This window comes from Schistocerca piceifrons, unplaced genomic scaffold (assembly GCF_021461385.2).
Source record: "Schistocerca piceifrons isolate TAMUIC-IGC-003096 unplaced genomic scaffold, iqSchPice1.1 HiC_scaffold_2521, whole genome shotgun sequence".
In the NCBI taxonomy this organism is placed as follows: domain Eukaryota; kingdom Metazoa; phylum Arthropoda; class Insecta; order Orthoptera; family Acrididae; genus Schistocerca; species Schistocerca piceifrons.
The window spans coordinates 2,175,408-2,199,838 of NW_025728467.1; positions in this window are offsets into that span (position 1 = coordinate 2,175,408).

Sequence of the window (24,431 nt, forward strand, 5' to 3'; positions counted from 1 at the left end):
TTACAGGGGTTAGCTTTACGTCGCTGGTCTACATTTATAAATACTTCGTCGCTTATAGAAATGTGTGTGTGCGCAATATTACCCATTCAGTAGAATACCATATTAGAATTTAATGTACATAATTTTACTTCTCTTTTTGAATTTTAAAATTAATTTATCACTCTAGCAAAGATGTATACAGTATCTGTAACTTAACATCTTTACCCCTCTAACATCTTTGAAAATACTGTTTTTGTCACTCTAGAGAAGCTGGGCTGCGTTTTGTAAATGCTGAGCATGTGTGCTGCCATAATATGTAGAATGATGAGTGTTAAATCAGCTTCCAGAGAATTAAACAGTACTCACATAGTGCATGTGCAAATATGTGTTAACTTTAAATTTCAGAACACAAATAGAATACAAGTTCGTCCCACAGAAATATACACCACGCCAGCTTTCAACACATTGAATGTTTTATTAACTTTAAAATCATGTCATGATTGTTTCAGTGTAGAACAGAGAGAAAAAAATCTCTCCTAAATTTACCGAATTGTGAACGATGCTTTTATTTGCCATGCATCAAACTGGTGATGAGTACAAAACTCCAGCAGGAAAGTAAGGAAGATTATAAGAAGCATCCGAAGATAGGTTTGTGATAAATCCGAAATGGGCAATGGATTCATGTAAGCAAACTGTTTTAAGCCATACTTGGGGCTGGTTGTGTTAAAGCCATAAGTCTTCAATTATAATACAGCCACGGTTCTCAAACTGTCTGCTTTCGACAAGACAGCAGGCTGTGTATAAGTGAAGAGAATAAATGCCTGAGAGAGTGTGGAGGATACTCGGTGGTGGAGGTTACCACTAGCGGCCGCGCACACGTGCCAGTAAGGTAGCGCGCCCCCTGTAATTCGGCCGTACTGTCAGGCTGTGGCAGTCCACTGTGCGGAGACATCTAGCAGAGGCCGGCGGCGGCCGGCAGGGCAGGCCGTTGTCCCCCTCTCCAGACCCACTCAGCAGGGGGGAGTGCTGTCGCTAGAGGGCAGTGTTCCTAGGATAACACCATGTTTTCAGGTGAGTGATCTTAGAATCACATTAACGAATGTGCACTAGAGACCACGATAAGCACTTTTCGCCAACTTCTACAGTTGCTTCTCTTGTCAGTCACGAGGTTATGTTTAGTGCAGCATTTGTAAATATTTCCTGTTCTATAAATTTAATTTATGTGTGATACATTCAAACTATTTGGAATATATAAATTCTTCACGAACTGTATTTCATGATGCGTAACATGCTAACGTGTGGATCGTTAATCTGAAAATACAGTCTAAACCAATACACAACATGTAGGCCTACTTCAAAGTTTCTTTTAAGTGCTTTAGCAAATGCATTTTAACTGTCAGCTGTTTTGTCTAACCTATATATCATCTACCAATTTCGGCCATAGATCGTATCACTGGATGTCTGTCAACATGGTAATTAAAAAAATTAATGAAAATGACATCTTCGGTTGTCGGGTGTTCTACCAGGTATCAGTGTCGTACTTGCACGATATTTCGGTAGCGTAGCTCGTTACCTTCATCAGGTGCGACCTCAGAATAATCCTCGAGTGGACCTGATCCAGTGTTTACGCCTGTGCCCTTCCCCTATCACCAGGCGCTCCCACTGCGGTCAGCGCCAGCTCGTTGCGATCTTCTGGAGCATTGCCTTTCCATTTTCCGTCCGCTGCGATCGTGGGTGTTCTCTTTGCGGTTCGCGCCCGCCAGAAACGTTACTGGGTGTTCCATTTTCGGCCTGGTACGTTTGGAATCCCGTCTGTGGTACCAGGCATTTCCCCTGTGGTCCTCTCCTGCTCACTGTGACCTGCTGGAGCGTTGCAGTTCCATTTTCGGTCCGCTGTGATTCTACATGTTCCCTCTGCGGTCGGCGCCCGTCAGACCCGACGCTGGGCGTTCCATCTTCGGTCTGGTGCGCCTGGAACTCTGTAAGGGGATCGTTCTCCATGTCCACGTCTTCAGTTCTTCTATTTGTGGACTGCTGCAGCTGTCCCCATTGTTTCTACAGCAATTCCAGAGCAGGATCACAGTCTCTACTTAACTGGTACCCCATTAAAAAACTATGTCAACTTCTGGAGGACCCAGGATATAGAACTTTGGAGTGTGATCCCACTGACAAGGTGGACAAGAAGACCAGGATTCTCCTGAAGGAGACAGGGATGCCTGAGAAGATCATCAGACAACTTCGTGCAAAAGCACCAGTGCGGTCTAGACTGTATGGTCTGCCTAAAATACACGATAAGGGTGTCCCTCTACGCATTATTGTCAGTAATATTGGGGAAGCTACGTATGCAACAGTCAAGTATCTGAAAAATCTGCTGTCTCCGTATGTGGGGAAATGTGTTCACCACATCCAAAACTCAGAAGACTTCCTGCAACGCCTCAAGCAATTACGCATCACAGATTCGGACATCAAGGTTGGTTTTGATGTGGTGTCACTCTTCACCAGAGTCGCACTGCGAGACTCACTAGAACTGATTGCAGAAAAAATCTGACGGTATTCTTAGCCTACCCCTGTTATCCAACTGGGGAAAGGGGACCTAGAGTTTAGCGTGGAATAATTAGAACCATTTGTTGTTTCTGGCGACTCTTCACATGGTCGAGAGTTGAAGGCCATGTAAACATCAAGACAGAAAAAGCCTGTTGCCTTAGCGAGATTCGATCCTGCGATTACTTGGTTTTTCAAGATACCTCTACCTGTCCCTGAGAAAAAGACAGACAGACGGACAAATAATGGCAAGAAACATTTGTATATGGCTTAATTACAAATGAACCAATTTCGGATGAAACCTTGCGTCTTGTCACATTTCGAGTTTCTGGATCAACGGGGAGCGACGAGTGAGTGAGCAAGCATACGAAATATGTGACACAAATGGCCGTGTCTTTTGATTGCATTGACTTAGCTTACATTTTTCACACCGGCAAATGACTGTTGAACCTAGTACATGACATAAATTACGAACTGATACCTCTACCCGTTTCGGAGAAAGCGGGTGTTAACAGTCGGGCAGGCAGAAATACAGACAGCAAAATGATACTGTAAGGGCTTCGTTTTTACCTATGGAGATACAGAAACCTAAAAATTACTTTTTAAATGTTTTGAATCTAGAGGATTCTTATTATGTAGTTTAATTACAATCCCCTAACTCAAGTGTATTACCCTAATTTTAATTTTAATTTCATTTATGAACTTTACATTATTAATTATTTTAATTAATTTGTCACTAACTGCGATCAAGTGTATTATTTGTTAATAACAAATTGAATTTCCTTAAATGAGGTTATCAGAATGTATCGATTAATAAGTTACCCAGACTGCACAAGATGACAGAAACTCAACTAGGTACAGTTCCGCAATAATTTCATTTATCTGCACGCTCTGATGAGGAAATTACATTCTCGAAAATAATTCAAATTAATGTCACCAGCTTCCATGTAGGTATCACGCAGTCAAATTTAGTTCCAGAAGTAATTCAAAAGCCAAGATCGCTTAAACACTCATACCTGTCATGTTATATCTTCACAGATCCGATGATGGCACCTTCAGTGTGTTGAAACTGGTCATCCAGTAAACAGTGTTTAAGCGATCTTGGTTTTTGAATTACTTCTACAACAGAGTGATCCCCCCACAACACACTATGTGTTCACTGCTAAATTTAGTTCCATATTACACGTTCATACAATCCTCGTGTTTTTCAAATCACAGAATATTCTTGCGGGTAGATTCCCATGAGTCTCGATAGGTGCCCCATGAGTAAGACTTCACACATGACCTCACAATAAACCATGAAGTTCAGCTACATCAACTGAACGACCTAGATATGAAAGCGTACTACCATTTGGTACCGACTGCCCAGCCCCCAGGGGGCTCCATGGCGGATTCGTGCTTGGCTACCACGGGACCCCAGTCTTTGCAGCATCTCTTCCATTCCGTTCTGCATGTCTATCCTCTTGCTATTCTTTTTCTCCTCCCTTGAACATGTCTGGATTATCTTTGTGACTTTGTTCCGTATTTTCAGTAGCTGACATAAGTACAGTCTCACCACTGTTTTTCGTTCCTTTTTCTCCTTTCTTCGTCCACTTTCTCCTGTCCTTCCTCAGCTTCAGCGTTTGTGACTCCTCTTTTTCCTCTTCCTCCTTGTGCGCTTCTAATAGCTATCCTGTTCATGATGAGTCTCATAGACCGCTGAATTTTTCCCATGGTGTGATTTACGCTTGGATGCTCGATGGTCTGACCGAGGCAGCAATCCAAATGTACCTCTCTGGTCAGGGTGTCATAGCAGTCCATTGGGTGATGAAAAAGGTAGCTGCATCCCTAGTGCCCACACACTATCTTTTTCTCATCTTTGATAGACTGGTACTTCCATCCAAGATCAAAGCATGCTATGATATTATCTCAGTCTGACCATACATTCCTAACCCAATGCGCTGCTACCAGTGACATCGTTTCTACCACACTAGAGTGTCTTGACACCGAGCCAAATGTGTGACGTGTGGTAGGGATGCATATGAGGGCGACTACCCGCCTACTTCTGCACGCTGTATCAACTCCAAAGCGTCCTCTGGAGATTTCCCTGTGTATCTCGATGAGTGGGCTATCCAGGAGATCCGGGTAAAGGAAAAAGTGGCTTAACTGACCGCTCGCAAGTCGTTGTCTAGTCGCAAACCCTGCATTCTACCATCTCGCACATACAGTACAGTACAGTCATGGCCAGGCAGACATGCGACTTCAAATTCAGCACTGCGATTGTGAAATCGCCCAGTGTCATGATAGTGTCGCTGTCTCCACGTCCAGCTGTGCAACAAGCCACCAAACATCGCATCCAATGGCGAAGTCCACTGCTACACAACTAGCAGGACAGAAAGGACAGAAGGAATACTCTCGTGAAGACTTCCTAAGTCCCTCCAGCCAGTCATCATCCTCTATCAACCGGAAAGCCTCCAAGAAGTCAAACAAAGGCAAACGGTCTTCTCCTATGCCAACCCGGAGATCCTCTTCAACGGTGACGCCACGTGATACCCTCGCCCGGCCGATCTCCGTGTCGCCGGTCGGTGTGCACCACGAACCGTTTTCCTGCTCTGGACTCCACAGATCGACAGAATGAGAATGCCGACGCCTCTGTGAATGTCATGTAGCAGGCTCCTCCATCCTCTGCACCCTGTAGATTTGTGTCTTTGAAGGCCGGGACTCGACAGTTGCTGTGGTGACACCCCTTCACTTTTTCCTCCTCCACTTTCCTCGTTATGACTCACCTTCAATGGGACATCCACGGTCATCGATCAAAGAGGATTTATGGCGAGAGATTTCCTCGTTTTGTGATGCTTGTGGTATGCACATCTCTATCTGCCAAATTTTAACGGAATGCATTTTACATCGTGTTGCAAGAGGGCAGAAACAAATATTGGTGGGGATCTGCCAATATTTTAGCTGACGGGGAGACGAGTGTGACTAGCGTTATAAAGTTTTGTCATGTGTCTGCACACATGATAGTGTGTTACAGAGTGACTAGTTTCTTCTTTCATTTTTTAATCTTGTGGTTAGCTAGTCATGCCCATCTGCTATATTGTCCTATGTGCACGCCAAAATGGCAGCTTAATAAGGCCAATTGGAGGATTTATTTCTCCCTGGCGACCTCTGATGCAAAAGATTTCCCCAGGTGTGGTTCCCAGGTAGAAAATCTTACAATCGTCTTTCTTGTTGTTGTTGCGGTCTTCAGTCCTGAGACAGGTTTGATGCAGCTCTCCATGCTACTCTATCCTGTGCAAGCTGCTTCATCTCCCAGTACCTACTGCAGCCTACATCCTTCTGAATCTGCTTAGCGCATTCATCTCTTGGTCTCCCTCTACGATTTTTACCCTCCACGCCTTCAGTACTAAATTGGTGATCCCTTGACGCCTCAGAACATGTCCTACCAACCGATCCCTTCTTCTGGTCAAGTTGTGCCACAAACTCCTCTTCTCCCCAATTCTATTCAATACCTCCTCATTAGTTATGTGATCTACCCATATAATCTTCAGCTTTCTTCTGTAGCACCACATTTCGAAAGCTTCTATTCTCTTCTTGTCCAAACTATTTATCGTCCATGTTTCACTTCCATACATGGCTACACTCCATACAAATACTTTCAGAAACGACTTCCTGACACTTAAATCTATACCCGAAGTTAACAAATGTCTCTTCTTCAGAAACGCTTTCCTTGGCATTGCCAGTCTACGTTTTACATCCTCTCTACCATCATCAGTTATTTTGCTCCCCAAATACAAAACTCCTCTACTACTTTAAGTGGCTCATTTCCTAATCTAATTCCCTCAGCATCACCCGACTTAATTCGACTACATTCCATTATCCTCGTTTTGCTTTTGTTGATGTTCATCTTATACCCTCCTTTCAAGACACTGTCCATTCCATTCAACTGCTCTTCCAAGTCCTTTGCTGTCTCTGACAGAATTACAATGTCATCGGCGAACCTCAAAGTTTTTATTTCTTCTCCATTGATTTTAATACCTACTCCGAACTTTTCTTTTGTTTCCTTTACTGCTTGCTGAATATACAGATTGAATAACATCGGGCATAGGCTACAACCTGTCTCACTCCCTCCCCAACCACTGCTTCTCTTTCATACCCGTCGACTCTTATAACTGCCATCTGCTTTCTGTACAAATTGTAAATAGCCTTTCGCTCCCTGTATTTTACCCCTGCCACCTTCAGAATTTGAAAGAGAGTATTCCAGTCAACATTGTCAAAAGCTTTCTCTAGGTTTACAAATGCTAGAAACGTAGGTTTGCCTTTCCTTAACCTAGCTTCTAAGATAAGACGTAGGGTCAGTATTGCCTCACGTGTTCCAATATTTCTACGGAATCCAAACTGATCTTCACCGCGGTCGGCCTCTACTAGTTTTTCCATTCGTCTGTAAAGAATTCGTGTTAGTATTTTGCAGCCGTGACTTATTAAACTGATAGTTCGGTAATTTTCATATCTGTCAACACCTGCTTCCTTTGGGATTGGAATTATTATATTATTCTTGAGGTCTGAGGGTATTTCGCCTGTCTCATACATCTTGCTCACCAGATGGTAGAGTTTTATCAGGACTGCCTTTCCCAAGGCTGTCAGTAGTTCTAATGGAATGTTGTCTACTCCGGGAGCCTTGTTTCAACTCAGGTCTTGCAGAGCTCTGTCAAACTCTTCACGCAGTATCATATCTCCCATTTCATCTTCATTTACATCCTCTTCCATTTCCATATTATTGTCCTCAAGTACATCGCCCTTGTATAAACCCTCTATATACTCCTTCCACCTTTCTGCTTTCCCTTCTTTGCTTAGAACTGGTTTTCCATCTGAGCTCTTGATATTCATACAAGTGGTTCTCTTTTCTCCAAAGGTCTCTTTAATTTTCCTGTAGGCAGTATCTATCTTACCCCTGGTGAGACAAGCCTCTACATCCTTACATTTGTCCTCTAGCCATCCCTGCTTAGCCATTTTGCACTTCCTGTCGATCTCATTTTTGAGACGTTTGTATTCCTGTTTGCCTGCTTCATTTACTGCATTTTTATATTTTCTCCTTTCATCAATTAAGTTCAATATTTCTTCTATTACCCAATGATTTCTAGCAGCCCTCGTCTTTTTACCTACTTGATCCTCTGCTGTATTCACCATTTCATCTCTCAAAGCTACCCGTTCTTCTTCTACTGTATTTCTTTCCGCCGTTCTTGTCAGTCGTTCCCTAATGCTTTCTCTGAAACTCTATACAACCTCTGGTTCTTTCAATTTATCCAGGTCCCATCTCCTTAAATTCCCACCGTTTTGCAGTTTCTTCAGTTTTAATCTGCAGTTCATAACCAATAGATTGTGGTCAGAGTCCACATCTGCCTTACAATTCAAAACCTGGTTCCTAAATCTCTGTCTTACCATTATATAATCTATCTGAAACCTGTCAGTATCTCCAGGCTTCGTCCATTTATACAACCTTCTTTTATGTTTCTTGAACCAAGTGTTAGCTATGATTAAGTTGTGCTCTGTGCAAAATTCTAGCAGGGCGGCTTCCTCTTTCATTTCTTCCCCCCAATCCATATTCGCGTACTACGTTTCCTTCTCTCCCTTTTCCTACTACCGAATTCCAGTCACCCATGACTATTAAATTTTCGTCTCCCCTCACTATCTGAATGATTTCTTTTATCTCATCATGCATTTCTTCAATCCCTTCGTCACCTGCGGAGCTAGTTGGTATATAAAGCTGTACTATTGTGGTAGGCGTGGGTTTGGTGTCTATCTTGGCTACAATAATGCGTTCAATATGCTGTTCGTAGTAGCTTACCCGCGCTCCTACTTTTGTATTTTAAACCTACTCCTGCATTACTCCTATTTGATTTTGTATTTATAACCCTGTATTAATCTGACCAAAAGTCTTGTTTCTCCTCCCACCGAACTTCACTAATTCCCACTATATCTAACATATCCGTCTCCCTTTTTAAATTTTCTAAACTACCTGCCCGATTAAGGGATCTGACATTCCACGCTCCGATCCATAGAACGCCAGTTTTCTTTCTCCTGATAACGAGTAGTCCCCGCCCGGAGATCCGAACTCGGGACTGTTTACCTCCGGAATATTTTACCAAAGAGGACGCCATCATCACTTAATCATACAGTAAAGCTGCATGCCATCGGGAAAAATTACGGCTGTAGTTTCCCCTTGCTTTCAGCCGTTCGCAGTACCAGCACAGCAAGGCCGTTTTGGTTAGTGTTACAAGGCCAGATCAGCTAATCATCCAGACTGTTGCCCCTGCAACTACTGAAAAGGCTGCTGCCCCTCTTCTTGAACCACACGTTTGTCTGGCCTCTCAACAGATACCCCTCCGTTTTGGTTGCTCCTGCGGTACGGCTATCTGTATCGCTGACGCCCGCAAGCCTCCCCACCAACGGCAAGGTCCATGGTTCATGGGGGGATTTGTCTGATAACAAATTGCAATATATTCATAGTCAATATCACCACAAAAAGCTTCAGCTCCAATAAGTTTCTCAACCAGAATAACAATTTCCCCCGAGTCTTGTAGCACGAGTCAGCCATCCCTATCACATGTTAAATTTTGCTTCACTCTTCCGACTTTCGTGGACGTCTCCAGCTTCCTGTATTAGTGTCTGACATGATTTAGAACCGTTGTGGAGGCATAGCACTAGAAGATATTTGAACTGCCTTAGACACACACATACACACACACACACACACACACACACACACACACACACACACACACACACAGATATCTCACGTGGTACACCAGAAGTCGCAAACATTGCCGCTAGAAACATACAACAAATTTTTATTTTCTACCAATTGCAGTGTAAATATTTTTCCATGTTACCTGACGAACGATAAAAATGGAATATCGATGATTAAGTTGTAGTTTAAAATTAAAATTGCGGTGTGTCGAGTATCGAGAGCGGCGCAAGAAGTATCGACCACCGCAGGGGTACTGCCCAGCAAAGCGATATCACGAGGCGCCAGTAAGATGGTAGGAAGAGACCGAGAGTTCCAGGGAATTGCCGCCGCGTTTCTACCCTGAAATAGTGTCACCAGAGGCGGAGAGGTCGGACCCTGCCCACTTCCAGGAATTTCCTTTAGTAGTAAAGTCGTCGTGCTGCCCACTCACCGAGACGCAGCCCTCGTCAACAGTCGGGGAGTGGAGGGACTCCCGCCTCCTGTGAACTGTGCCTACGCGCGGCGTCCACGAGAAAGGCAGCCCGTGACACTGCAGGTCTTACGAGGACCAGCAGCCGTCTACGGCGGGGGGAGAGTAACTATTTCAAACGAGTTTAATAATTCTTGACTGCGTGTTTAAATACATGTACGCTCTGTTTAGCACACGACAAAATTAAGAACTTTTGTGGATATCGTTCCAATTAAATACTGATTACCCGTGTGCCCAGCACGCAGCCGAGCGTTCGCCAAGTGTGGCGGACCAGCCGACTAGCGTGACGTCACAAAACCGTTGCAGGGCCAATACATCTCGTTCGCTCCGCTACAGGCCAAAGCTATCAGAACTGGGTCAACAAATGTCTAAGAACTTGTATTTTCTAGTGACTGTAGTGAAGCTACAGTACGGCCGTTCTGAACATGTATAGTTTGCCACTTTGTAACCGTGGTTCATTTAGTGTGTTCTGAACGCCAAGTCCACGTGCGTAGTTTTTTGGCTACAGCTGAGCCCGGCTTACTCAGGGCGTTCTAACTAACTGAACTATTACCAGCCACTTCAGTGTCCAAGGAGTTCAAATGGCTCTGAGCACTATAGGACTTAACATCTTAGGTCACCAGTCCCCTTGAACTTAAAACTACTTAAACCTAACTAACCTAAGGACAGCACACAACACCCACTCATCACGAGGCAGAGAAAATCCCTGACCACGCCGGGAATCGAACCCGGGAACCCGGGCGTGGGAAGCGAGAAACCTACCGCACGACCACGAGCTGCGGACGTCCAAGAAGTCGGCAACAAAAGTAACCCTTGGCAAACTCTCACGTTTATGCAGGTTGGTAGCTGTAAGCAGATGAACAGTAAAGGAATAGGCGTTCAATGTCTCTATTGGTTTTATCGTCAGATACGCACACAACTAATACACCACACTAATACTTGCTCTATCCACCGTGAAAGAGAGGATGGCATATATAATAGCATCCATTGAATCTGGTCAATGTGATGATAATTATGATGATTAATTTATCGAGATCACCGACCAAACCGAGTAATTCCTTGGTGTACTGCACATTAACATTCGACGTAGATACCAGCCATTAGACATCCAAAACCTTTTACCGCAAAAGAGATAGTGGTGATTTCTGTGTAGATTGTTTTACTTTCATAATGAAGCGATTGGAGACAGAAGGCTGACAAAGATTCAAATATCGCGTGCATAAAGTCTTTGGATTATTACTGTAACTATGGCATAGATTATTACTGTCACAAGCTTTTGAGATTCATCCCAAGTGATATTAGACAGCTTCGATCGAAAGAATCCTTATCATGCAACACATACTTGTTACAGCTGCCTGTATGGTATCACAATTACGGCATCCTCAATAACAAAAATAAAATTATAAGAAAGGTAACGTATCACCATCATCAAGAGGAAAATGCATTCAAACAACTGAGTTATCTTAGTACGTGACCATTTCTAATGCTCCTCTCTGGTATGCAGAGAGCATTCGACAGTCCGCAGCTCGTGGTCGTGCGGTAGCGTTCTCGCTTCCCGCGCCCGGGTTCCCGGGTTCGATTCCCGGCGGGGTCAGGGATTTTCTCTGCCTCACGATGACTGGGTGTTGTGTGATGTCCTTAGGTTAGTTAGGTTTAAGTAGTTGTAAGTTCTAGGGGACTGATGACCATCGATGTTAAGTCCCATAGTGCTCAGAGCCATTTTTTGAACCATTCGACATTTTATTCTTTTTTATTATTGACGTTGCGGTAAGAGTGATGCGATACAGGCTGGAGTAACAGTTATCTGTTGTTTGATGACGAAGTTTGTACACTAATAGCTAGCAAATAAAGTTCCATTAATTACTTTGTTTGCAGAAAGTTTAATTTTATTGGCTTTTGGTGTACGTATTATGGAGTTAGCTTCATATTACACAGTAGTACATCAGATTTTTCGTACAAATTTCTAAGCATACAAGGAGTTGCTGATAATTTCATCTGTAGTTTACAATCTCTTATAAGTCTATGTCTATTTTGTATGTTTTTCTGTACTACAAATGAAGGAAATTGGCAATATTGTTATGATGTCTCTCGCATGAAGTTACTTGCTGATCACCATTGCACTCACACGAACGTATATGTGATTTAAAACAACTTACGATGCTGAGTTGCTATGGAGGTAACTGAGCAAGTTTTAGAGATGCACCCTTACGGTTGCCCAAGCCTTATGATGTCCAGTCAATGAACGACGCCCATATGGAAACGAGGACAAGGCATTGTAGAGGTTGTACATTAGTGTACTGCTGGCTTTTAAGTACGTGGTTGGTTGCACTGACACCGGAGAAAATCAAGGACCCGTTATTTCCGTCATTAGCAGATCCACATACTCGATTTCTTCGAGACCATAGTACAGTGGTATCCAAAGCAAGGCCGCAGAAATTTCCATATCGCTGCATGTTAACCTGCAGCTTTTTCTATAAGCTGTCGCTTCATGCAGGCAGGAGGAAGGCACTGCAATCGTGTCGGAAACCTGGGTTTTATTAAGTGACAGTTATGTTAAAACGTGACGCGGCACCGTACTCAGAACACTTTTACATTCATTGAAGCCCACGCACGTGCATTAGGGCCACTTAATTACCAGCACGTTGGTACATATTTTGAACGCAATACCACAGCGATTCAGCGTGTCGCAGATTCGACGAACACATTTCCAGAGATACACGGCAGTAGAGGGGGACCTGCGTGACCGAGTAAGCGAGCGCAAAATGCGAGACGGGTCGAGCCTAACTGGGTAGCCTACGTACACGAGCACTTTGGCCGGCCATAGAAGCCTTGAACGAGTCCTCGGTAAGGACAGTAAGACCGAGACCAGTGGATAGACACTGTAGAAAGAGGACGGTCTAGAAAGCGAACTATGGAATATGTTTCTGCTGGCTGTAGGAGTAAATTTAAGTCCAAGCCCATACTGGTACAGCTCTTTCAGGAGCACAGGAAATAACAAAACAAATTGTAACAGTAAATGTCTCGCAGTATGTGCCAAAGACAGGAAAACTGTTGATGCTGTTTGTGGTGAAGGTTTCCTAGAACTAGGCCATGACGAATTATGGCCCAAATGGCTCTGAGCACTGTGGTCATTAGTCTCCTAGAACTTAGAACTACTTAAACCTAACTAACCTAAGGACATCACACACATCCATGCCCGAGGCAGGATTCGAACTTGCGACCGTAGCAGTCGCGCGGTTCCGCACAGAAGCGCCTAGAACCGCTCGGCCACCGCGGCCGACATGACGAATTAGAGGCACATTATGGAGAAGTAAGCGTTTCAGATGTCATGCTACGTCGCCCTACCATAAACAGACATGTCAAATAACAGGTTGATACATGTTGAAACAGCACAAGGCCTTCTAAAATTTAGGAAGTTCTTTAAAAAAAACATGTGCTGAAGGAATTGATATGTGGACTGATTCACAAAACCAGATGCATTGTTTGACGTTTACAGCACTTAACATAAATGCGTATTGGAACCTTGTGAATATTGTTTAATTTGCAAAGTTAAGAAGATGAGTGTAAATGTTAAAAAAGGACGAAGAGTGAGTATGGCTGACTGGAACATTTCGCCGGACATGTTGCATAATTTTTCATCTGCGACCCTTTTATTACCAAGTGAAAAAAACGTGGTGTTCATTGTATTAACACTTTCGATGAAGCTTCTCGTTAAATGACTCCCCGAAGATTGCAGCAACAATAAATATTGCAAAATCTATTGTGCGGTACAAGAAGAAAAGTGCTCTCTCCTTATCTTGGAATCATATTCGGAACAAGAGGTCAGTACACACTGGAACAACTTATACACTATGCTAGGGCGTTAACACTCGATACAAGGAAGTTGCTGTTGTAATGACGGAAAACAATTCATCTCACGGGTTACAGGATCATAATAATGAGCTGTGGATTTTCTGAAACCATTTAAAGACGACACAGGTGAAGTAGATAGCTGAAACGAACCTACAATCTAAGTAGTTCTGCTTTAGTTTGACAACAACCTGCTGCGTCAATCAATATAAGTGAGCTGAGTTACATTAGTGCAGCTACAAGTACTGTTTCATCATCATATGAGAGAGGTTGGATTTGTGATTAACTAGCAAAGTTAATATATTCTAACAGGAATGTGTTTTTTTAATAAGTGGAACAAGTGATTAAAAATAGAGCCTTGAGTTTTCTAAGTAAGAAGGTTGTAACTACTATCAACAGTAATCGTTCATGTACAGCTGGTGCATATTGTACTATAGCCAGACGAAAGTTCGCACAACACTTTATCCAAGTGAAATACCTTTGTACCGGGTGTATCTTTAAATAGTTTTATATCACTTTCCTCTCTGTTGTTTATTAACATACAACCGGAAAGTACAGTGTCATCGACACGTAGAGAAAGAGACAGACAGAGAGAGAGAGAGAGAGAGAGATCGTTTCAAGAAGTGGGACAACAGATTCCACGCTGCGGATGAAGAATACCTCTAACGTTTAGTACACGTCAGAAATGAAGATCACATCTTGAAGTCGTGGAACAGATATTAAAAATATCTGCCAGGAATGGTTGCAGTTACAAAGCACATTTTATGTGTTCCAGTAACAAACGCACCTAGCGAACGGTGCTTTAGTAAACCTGGCATATTATTGACAAAGAAAGAAGGACTGCGACAAGCACTTTCCCAGGCTCCGAACCGTGACAGACCTTCCTTACAACGGCTCCGCGTCTACTCGACATCACCGACTTCGTCCGAATATACAGTATGGAAATTAGTATTCACACACTGGAGCGTGGAAAAGTAAACTGCCTTTATTGACAATACGAAACCAAAAACACTAATTGGATATCACTGACCACAATGGCCAGTCGCCAATGCAGCTATGCTGGTATATAGAACGAGAATGAACAAGCCTTTACAAAACAAAATACAAAAACGTCCGCCAAGTTCTCTACTGCGCTGGAAATTAAGTATTGATACACCAACAGAAAATGAGACTTCTAACAAAGCCAGAACATGTTTAATACTTCGTATGCATAACCTTCCGATGTATTACTTCTCGCAATCTCCGTGGCATGGAATTGACCAATTTTCTTGTAGTTTCCGACGCGATACCTTTCCATTCTCGAAGGAGAGCCTCTTTCAAAGAGGCCTTACTACGGTTGTCGTGTTTTCTCACTCGTGTTTCCAACTCACTCCACAAGTGTTCGATGGGATTCAGGTCCGCACTCTGAACTGGTGTTTTAAGAGTGTGTGGAGTGTTGTAGAGCAACCACAGCGGGACAATTTGCGCCGTATGTTTGGGATCATTGTCCTACTGGAAGTAATAATTCCTAGGAAGACCCAAGGCGTCAACACTCTGTTGTAAGTTCTGTTCGAGAATGTTTATATACACAAATCTGCCCATGGTACCTTCCACAAACACTAACTTTCCGACTCTGGAGGCTGGCATACAGCCCATCACTCCACCACCTCCGTGCTTCACTGTGGGTTAAATGTTGTTTCGGTCGAGGTCTGTATTCTGTCTTCTCCAGACCAAGATCCTACCATCATTGTGCACGATATTAAATTTGCTTTCATCACTAAGCAATACAGTATTTCAGAAGTCTTATGTCTTGGATAAATGCTGTTTCACGAATTCCATTCGCCACTTCCTGTTCTTTTTGCTGATATAGGGCTTTCGTCTCGGCACCCTGGCTCTGATGCCCGAACGATTTGAGAATGGTACGTACTGCCCTTAGAATGATGTCCTTTCGGAAGTAGTCACGTACATATGCGGATAGTGCCGACGCTGTCGTTTTCGGATTTTTCTTGATAATTCTTAGTAGAATTCTGGTCTCTCTTGTTGTAAGCTTCTGTGGACGACCGTGTCGTTCACTGTTTATTACTACATGTCTGTCCTTATATCACTTAATGATAGATTGCACAGTAGCTCTGGCTTCGTCCTATGATGTTCGCAATTACGGCATACGACTTGTGTTGAAGATATTTGGAGGCAACGATGTTTCGTTCCTCAATGGTCGTTTCCTTCCCATTGCGGCCATTCTGCTTTTCCACGGTACCCAAGTCCGACGTGCTTTTGCTTCACGGCTGCCACACGACTACACAAGTGTGGCATGCACTCCGGGGCTGCGTCAGCCGTTTGTTTATTTTATTTTCCCAGAATAGATTTATGGCATACGAGAAGCCTCATTACCAAGAACATGGTTATCTGACGCTACATCATCGTACTTATTCGTATCGGCGCTGTGGGTGATTTACTATCGCAACACACCATCCTAGTTTGTCACCACCTACTGTATGAATATTTATTTCCATGACTGTAAGGCAGTCAGTGTTTTATCAACGTGGCTGACGTCACTCCCGTTCCGCACGCGTCACGGCAGAGCCTCTGGAGAGAGCCGGCCAAAGTGGCCGTGCGGTTAAAGGCGCTGCAGTCTGCAACCGCAAGACCGCTACGGTCGCAGGTTCGAATCCTGCCTCGGGCATGGATGTTTGTGATGTCCTTAGGTTAGTTAGGTTTAACTAGTTCTAAGTTCTAGGGGACTAATGACCTCAGCAGTTGAGTCCCATAGTGCTCAGAGCCATTTGAACCTCTGGAGAGAACACTTGGAGGGCACTGGAATGGTCGTTCAGGAAACGCGAAATGGTCTGCTCACTCGCCAAACTTAACACTACCATGTCTTCATACGCGGCGAAAATTAAAACAAGTGTTCCATTAGGAAACACCGATGACTCCCAAAGACACGAAATGCCTTGTAACACGGGCCTATGCTGCCACTAACTCCACATGTAACTCAACGTGCAGTACTGTTTCTCGAAAATCATTTAAGAGCAATGGTCGAAATCAACGTTTTGAGCACTTTGTATGACAGCCGTGATAATAAACACACGACCGTACGTGGGTTACGGGTTTGCTTACATCTAGTGTAATGGGGCATACGTTTGTGGACTCTGTTCCCCTGACGGTGGGCAGTGGTTTGCGGGCACTTATTCTGGTGAGTGAAAGATTTTTTAAATACGTTTATATACTTTTTTTAGCAGCATTCGAAAGCGCTTGAAGAGACGAGTGCAGTGATATAATGACTATTAATTTTGAAGCTGAAACTTTTCGCAAAATAATCCAAGAAATAATCTAAGACTGAAAAGGAAATCGGCCAGACTCAGCTATTGCGTTTAAACACCCTCGTCCTAGACAGCGTGGTCGTGTAAGCATTTCCACTGTTTACTCGCCTGCACTGCTGGGCCAGCAGGAACTGTGTCGTCTGTCGGCAGGCCACTTCCGCTTTAAGTCTCCTCGCACGCAGGTACGCTGTGTGATGAAAAGTGTCCGGACACCCGGATGAAAATGACTTACAAGTACGTGGCGCCCTCCACCGGTAATGCTGGAATTCAATATGGTGTTGGCCCACCCTTACCCTTGATGACAGCTTCCACTCTCGCAGGCATACATTCAATCAGGTGCTGGAAGGTTTCTTCGGGAGTGGCCGCCCATTCTTCGCGGAGTGCTGCACTGAGGAGAGATATCGATGACTGGTCGGTGAGACCTGGCACGAAGTCGGCGTTCTTAAACATTCCAAAGGTGTTCTGTTTGATTCAGGTCAGGACTCTGTGCAGGCTAGTCCATTACAGGGATGTTGTCGTGTAACCACTCCGCCACAGGCCGTGCATTATGAACAGATGCTCGACCGTGTTGAAAGATGCAATCGCCATCCTCGAATTGCTCTTCAACAGTGGCAAGCAAGAAGGTGCTTAAAACATCAATGTAGGCATGTGCTGTAATAGTGCCACGCAAAACAAGAAGGGGTGCAAGCCCCCACCATGAAAAACACCACCGCCTTTGAATTTTACTGTTGGCACTACAGATGTTGGCAGATGACGTTCACTGGGCATTCAGCATACTCACACCCTGCCATCGGATCGCCACATTGTGTACCGTGATTCGTCATTCCACACAACGTTTTTTCACTGTTCAATAGTCCAATGTTTCCGCTCCTTACACCAAGCAAGGCGGCGTTTGGCATTTACCGGCGTGATGTGTGGCTTATGAGCAGCCGCTCGACCATGAAATCCAAGTTTTCTCACCTCCCTCCTCACTGTCATAGTAGTTGCAGGGGATCCTGATGTAGTTTGGAATTCCTGTGTGATGGTCTGTATAATTGTCTGCCTATGTACACATTACGCCCCTCTTCAACTGTCGGCGGTCTCTGTCAGTCAAGAGACGAGGTCGGCCTGTACGTTTTTGTGCTGTACGTATCCCTTCGCTTTTCCACTTCACTGTCACATGGGAAACAGTGGACCTAGGTATGTTTAGGAGTGTGGAAATCTCGTGTACAGACGTATGACACAAGTGACACCCAATCACCTGACCACATTTCAAGTCCGTGAGTTCCACAGAGCGCCCCATTCTCCTCTCACACGATATGTAGACTACAGAGGTCGCTGATATGGAGTACCTGGCAGTAGGTGGCAGCACAATGCAGGTAATGTGAAAAAAATATGTTTTGGGGGGTGTCCGGATACTTTTGATCACATAGTGTATTTACGCCAATGAGGAGAAGTTGGACGTGCTACTTTTATACGGCGAATGTCAATGAAATGCTATCGAAACGGTAGGGACGTCAATCACGATCGGCGCCGCCTGTCGCTCAAGGGACCCGCTCGAATTATGAGGCCACCAATGCAAAAGTGGTTCAAATGGCTCTGAGCACTATGGGACTTAACATCTGAGGTCATCAGTCCCGTAGAGCTTAGAACTACTTAAACCTAACTAATCTAACGACACCACAAACATCCATGCCCGAGGTAGGATTCGAACCTGCGACCGCAGCGGTCGCGCGGTTCGAGACTGAAGCGCCTAGAACAGCTCGGCCACACCGGCCGGCGCCACCAGAGCGAACAGGCCGATCCAGCGTCGAACAGCGACTGCAAGCGACTGAGCTCACGAAGAAGCCGTTCCTACTGCGGCGGTTATTCAGTCCGCAGCGTGTCGTGCCGAGGAATGCGGAATCAGCCGGACGAGTGTCATTCGTATCTCGCATCGATATAAATTCCAACCTCGTCATCTGTCACTGCATCGGGTGCCCAGAGGACGTGATTGGAACGTAGTACAGAACTTTGTCGCTTTGCTCTGCAGCGCCTGGGACGCGACACTGCGATTTTCCAACGTGTGCCCTTTACCGACGACGCATCGTTTACGAATGACAGTAATGAAAATTTACGTAAAGTGCGCTACTGGCCAGCTGAAAATCCACGCTGGCTTCGTCACGGAAAGCACCGACGACCGTGGAGCGTAAACGTTTGGTGCAGCACCATAGGAAACTCCATTGTGAGTTCTTCTGTCATCGCAGGTGTGTTAAATGGAAAGACGTAAGCACCCTTTCTTACGAACATGCCACCTGTTCTTTTGGATGACGGACCACCTGATAAGAGGCACAGTACGTGGTTCCGACCCGACGGCTGCCCAGCTCAGCTCGGTCTCCCCGTGGTGCACCGCAAATACGGGTGAGACGTTTCCTGACCGTCGGACAGGACGCAGTGCTGCAGTACAGTGGCCGGCCACGTGCCGCCATTTGACTTCTCTCCATTACTCATTTCTAAGGGCAGCACTGAAAGGTGCAGCCTGCGACGAAGCCCCAGTCACACCAGACGGTGTGCGCCGTCGCATCCCCCAGGAACGCAACGACGTAACATCCAGTCTAGTGTTAGCTGTTCATCTTTGTCTCGAACGGCGGTTGCAAGCGTGCAGGCGATGGTAAACCATTTGAACACGTAGTTAAGTAAAGTGCAAAACTACGTTTCGTTAAGAAAAGTATTAATTTTGTGGCTGGCATGCCGTCAGTCATTGTGAGTAAAATGTTTATTTTAAGTATGTTTCGATTGACTACAATTTCACGTAGTATCAGTATACACATTTGTTCAACAACAGGCGTTTTGCCTTCAAGAAGCACTCAGGCGTCTGATGCGAACAACGGGTCAGGCATTCTTCTTCTTGTTGTTATTATTATTATTAGTGCGAATAGGCCATCCGGCGATTACATTCCAATTTCAATTCTTCGCTCTTTGTTCTCTTTTTTTCTCCCAGTATGCCTTCATCTGCTCACTATGTTTCTTCTTTCTGTCTTCAGATCCTTTCGAACCAATCTTTTTAGCTACTCTACCTCAGAATCCTTTCATTTACAGTACATTTTCCCAAAACGCTTTTATATCTTCCACTTTCATATTGTTCCTTTCTAAATCCTGTTTCCCTTCGTCGACCCAGCTTGCTGTGGGCTTCCGAAAATCTTATTAGATAATCTACTGTCTTGCATTTGAAACAGATGTCCAAAAAACACCAATCTTCTTTTTCTCATTACGCTTGAAACATATTCTATGTATTGGTATATTCCAGCATTACTTCACAATTTCCAACCTTTTGCTGCGTTTTGTGGTCCTAATATTTTCTTTGTAATTCGCCTTTCTGGTACTTCTAAATTATCTAAATTAGAGTTTAATGCCAGGCATTCGGTTGCATATAGGCATTCTGGCTTGACTACTGTGTTGTAATGCCTTATTCTTGCATTTTTGGATAGACACTTTTTATTGTACACTCCTGGAAATTGAAATAAGAACACCGTGAATTCATTGTCCCAGGAAGGGGAAACTTTATTGACACATTCCTGGGGTCAGATACATCACATGATCACACTGACAGACCCACAGGCACATAGACACAGGCAACAGAGCATGCACAATGTCGGCACTAGTACAGTGTATATCCACCTTTCGCAGCAATGCAGGCTGCTGTTCTCCCATGGAGACGATCGTAGAGATGCTGGATGTAGTCCTGTGGAATGGCTTGCCATGCCATTTCCACCTGGCGCCTCAGTTGGACCAGCGTTCGTGCTGGACGTGCAGACCGCGTGAGACGACGCTTCATCCAGTCCCAAACATTCTCAATGGGGGACAGATCCGGAGATCTTGCTGGCCAGGGTAGTTGACTTACACCTTCTAGAGCACGTTGGGTGGCACGGGATACATGCGGACGTGCATTGTCCTGTTGGAACAGCAAGTTCCCTTGCCGGTCTAGGAATGGTAGAACGATGGGTTCGATGACGGTTTGGATGTACCGTGCACTATTCAGTGTCCCCTCGACGATCACCAGTGGTGTACGGCCAGTGTAGGAGATCGCTCCCCACACCATGATGCCGGGCGTTGGCCCTGTGTGCCTCGGTCGTTTGCAGTCCTGATTGTGGCGCTCACCTGCACGGCGCCAAACACGCATACGACCATCATTGGCACCAAGGCAGAAGCGACTCTCATCGCTGAAGACGACACGTCTCCATTCGTCCCTCCATTCACGCCTGTCGCGACACCACTGGAGGCGGGCTGCACGATGTTGGGGCGTGAGCGGAAGACGGCCTAACGGTGTGCGGGACCGTAGCCCAGCTTCATGGAGACGGTTGCGAATGGTCCTCGCCGATACCCCAGGAGCAACAGTGTCCCTAATTTGCTGGGAAGTGGCGGTGCGGTCCCCTACGGCACTGCGTAGGATCCTACGGTCTTGGCGTGCATCCGTGCGTCGCTGCGGTCCGGTCCCAGGTCGACGGGCACGTGCACCTTCCGCCGACCACTGGCGACAACATCGATGTACTGTGGAGACCTCACGCCCCACGTGTTGAGCAATTCGGCGGTACGTCCACCCGGCCTCCCGCATGCCCACTCTACGCCCTCGCTCAAAGTCCGTCAACTGCACATACGGTTCACGTCCACGCTGTCGCGGCATGCTACCAGTGTTAAAGACTGCGATTGAGCTCCGTATGCCACGGCAAACTGGCTGACACTGACGGCGGCGCTCCACAAATGCTGCGCAGCTAGCGCCATTCGACGGCCAACACCGCGGTTCCTGGTGTGTCCGCTGTGCCGTACGTGTGATCATTGCTTGTACAGCCCTCTCGCAGTGTCCGGAGCAAGTATGGTGGGTCTGACACACCGGTGTCAATGTGTTCTTTTTTCCATTTCCAGGAGTGTAGATGTCTTTGGTGATACCATACGCTTTCCCCATGTTATGCAACCCCTCCTCTATTGCAGAGTTTTTCAAAGCATTTTGTTGCATTATCTCACCTAGATACTTCTTACCCTCTCTATTTGGCCAATATCTGTTTTGAGAAATTTTTGGAGCATCTTTAACATTTGATAGAAAATTTGTTTTTTCTGCAGAAATTCTTAAGCTGGTTCTGCTGGATATTTCTTCCAAGAGATTTACTTGTGTTATAGTAGATCCCACATTTTTGGAAAGTATAACAAAATCATCTACAAATGCTTCCTCTTCGTAACCTTACAGGTGAGATGCTGAGTTCAATAAGTTTTACCTTCCAAATAGTTACTATTTTCTCTAACACGCAATTAATAGTAATTGGGGACAGGCCGTCACATTGGCGTACGCCTGTTTTTATATTGAAAGACGGTGAAATTTCTCCAATAAATTTTACGTTACAGAAGGTATCTTTTAGTGTTTTGTGGATTAGGTTTGCCAGTTTAGACTTTACGCCGAATTCTCGAATTATTTTATCTATAGTTTCTCTGTCAACAGAATCAAAACATTTTTTGAAATCCAAGAACATACCAACAATATCTTTTGAATTAAGTAGTCTGTGGCGACCCCCATGATCCGTGGACCTTGCCATCGGTGGGGAGGCTTGCGTGCCTCAGCGATACAGATAGCCGGACCGTAGGTAAAGTCACAACGGAGGGGTATCTGTTGAGAGGCCAGACAAACGTTTGGTTCCTGAAGAGGGGCAGCAGCCTTTCAGTAGTTGCACGGGGAACAGTCTGGATGATTGACTTATCTGGCCTTGTAACACTAACCAAAACGGCCTTGCTGTGGTGGTACTGCGAACGGCTGAAAGCAAGGGGAAACTACAGCCATAATTTTTCCCGAAGGCATGCAGCTTTACTGTATGGTTAAATGATGATGGTGTCCTCTTGGGTAAAATATTCGGGAGGTAAAATAGTCCCCCATTCGGATCTCCGGGCGGGGACTACTCAAGAGGATGTCGTTATCAGGAGAAAGAAAAGTGTCGTTCTACGGATCGGAGCGTGGAATGTCGGATCCCTTAATCGGGCAGGTAGGTTAGAAAATTTAAAAGGGGAGACAGATATGTTAAAGTTAGATATAGTGGGAATTAGTGAAGTTCGCTGGGGGAGAAACAAGACTTTTGGTCAAATTAATACAGGGTTACAAATACAAAATCAAATAGGGGTAATGCAGGAGTAGGTTTAATAATGAGTACAAAAATAGGAACGCGGGTAAGCTACTACGAACAGCATAGTGAACGCATTATTGTAGCGAAGATAGAAACCAGACCCACGCCTACCACAACAGTACAGCTTTATATACCAACTAGCTCCGCGGGTGACGAAGAGATTGAAGAAATGTATGATGAGATAAAAGAAATCATTCAGATAGTGAGGGGAGACGAAAATTTAATAGTAATTGGGGACTGGAAAACAGTAGGAAAAGGAAGAGAAGGAAAAGTAGTAGGTGAATGTGGAATGGGGGTAAGTAATGAGAGAGGAAGCTGCCTGGTGGAATTTTGCACAGAGCATCACTTACTCATAGCCAACACTTGGTTTAAGAATCATGATAGAAGGTTGTATACATGGAAGAGGCCTGCAGACACTGGAAGTTTCAGATAAATGACGAGGGTCGGAACTTAAACAGCGGCAACTATTTATTCACAACCGATACAAAAGAGCTGCATTTTTGCACCTGTTACTGTCCTTCAAAGTAGTCACCAGCGCAGTGTAGAACCCTTTGCCAACGATGTGGAAGGCATAGTATACCGTTAGCGGAGCCTGTTCTGTTGATGGTGCGAATGGAGTGGTCTACTGCCTGTCGAATCTCTGGAATAGTTCTGAAGGGAATGCCACAAAGTGGTTGCTTCATTTTGGGAATCAAATCAAAGTCACAACGACTTAAGTACGGGGAGTATGGTGGATGGTACAGTACTTCCCCGTCTCATCGACCGAACAGAGCAGCCACAGCTTGGTGCCCGCGCATTGTCGTGCAAAATGATGGGTGGGCAGAAAGTGTCGCCGCTTCATTCGCAAAGCGGGTCGCAGGTGATGCTCCAAAAACGAACAGTAATACTGTGCATTGACGGTCTGCCATGGAGGAACGTAATGCGTTATGATAACACCATCACAGTAGTGCACGAGAATCACCATAACTTTAGACCGCACCATTCGCACCATCAACAGAACAGGCTCTGCCAACGGTATACTACACCTCCACACCGCTAGCAGCGAGCTCTACTCAGCGCTGGTGACTACTTTGAAGGACAGTAACTGGTGCAAACATGTAACTCTTTTGTATCGGTTGTGAATAAATAGTTGCCACTAATTAAGTTCCAACACTCGTATATAATGTTAAGACAGAGATTTAGGAACCAGTTTTAAAATGTAAGACATTCCAGGAGCAGATGTGGGCTCTGACCACATTTTATTGGTTATGAACTGTAGACTAAAACTGAACAAACTGCAAAAAGGAAGGAGTTTAGGAGTGGGGCCTGGATAAACTGAAAGAGCCAGAGGTTGTATAGAGTTTCAGAGAGAGCATTAGGGAACGACTGACAAGAACGGCGGAAAGAAATACAGTAGAAGAAGAATGGGTAGCTTAGAGAGATGAAATGGTGAATACAGCAGAAGATCA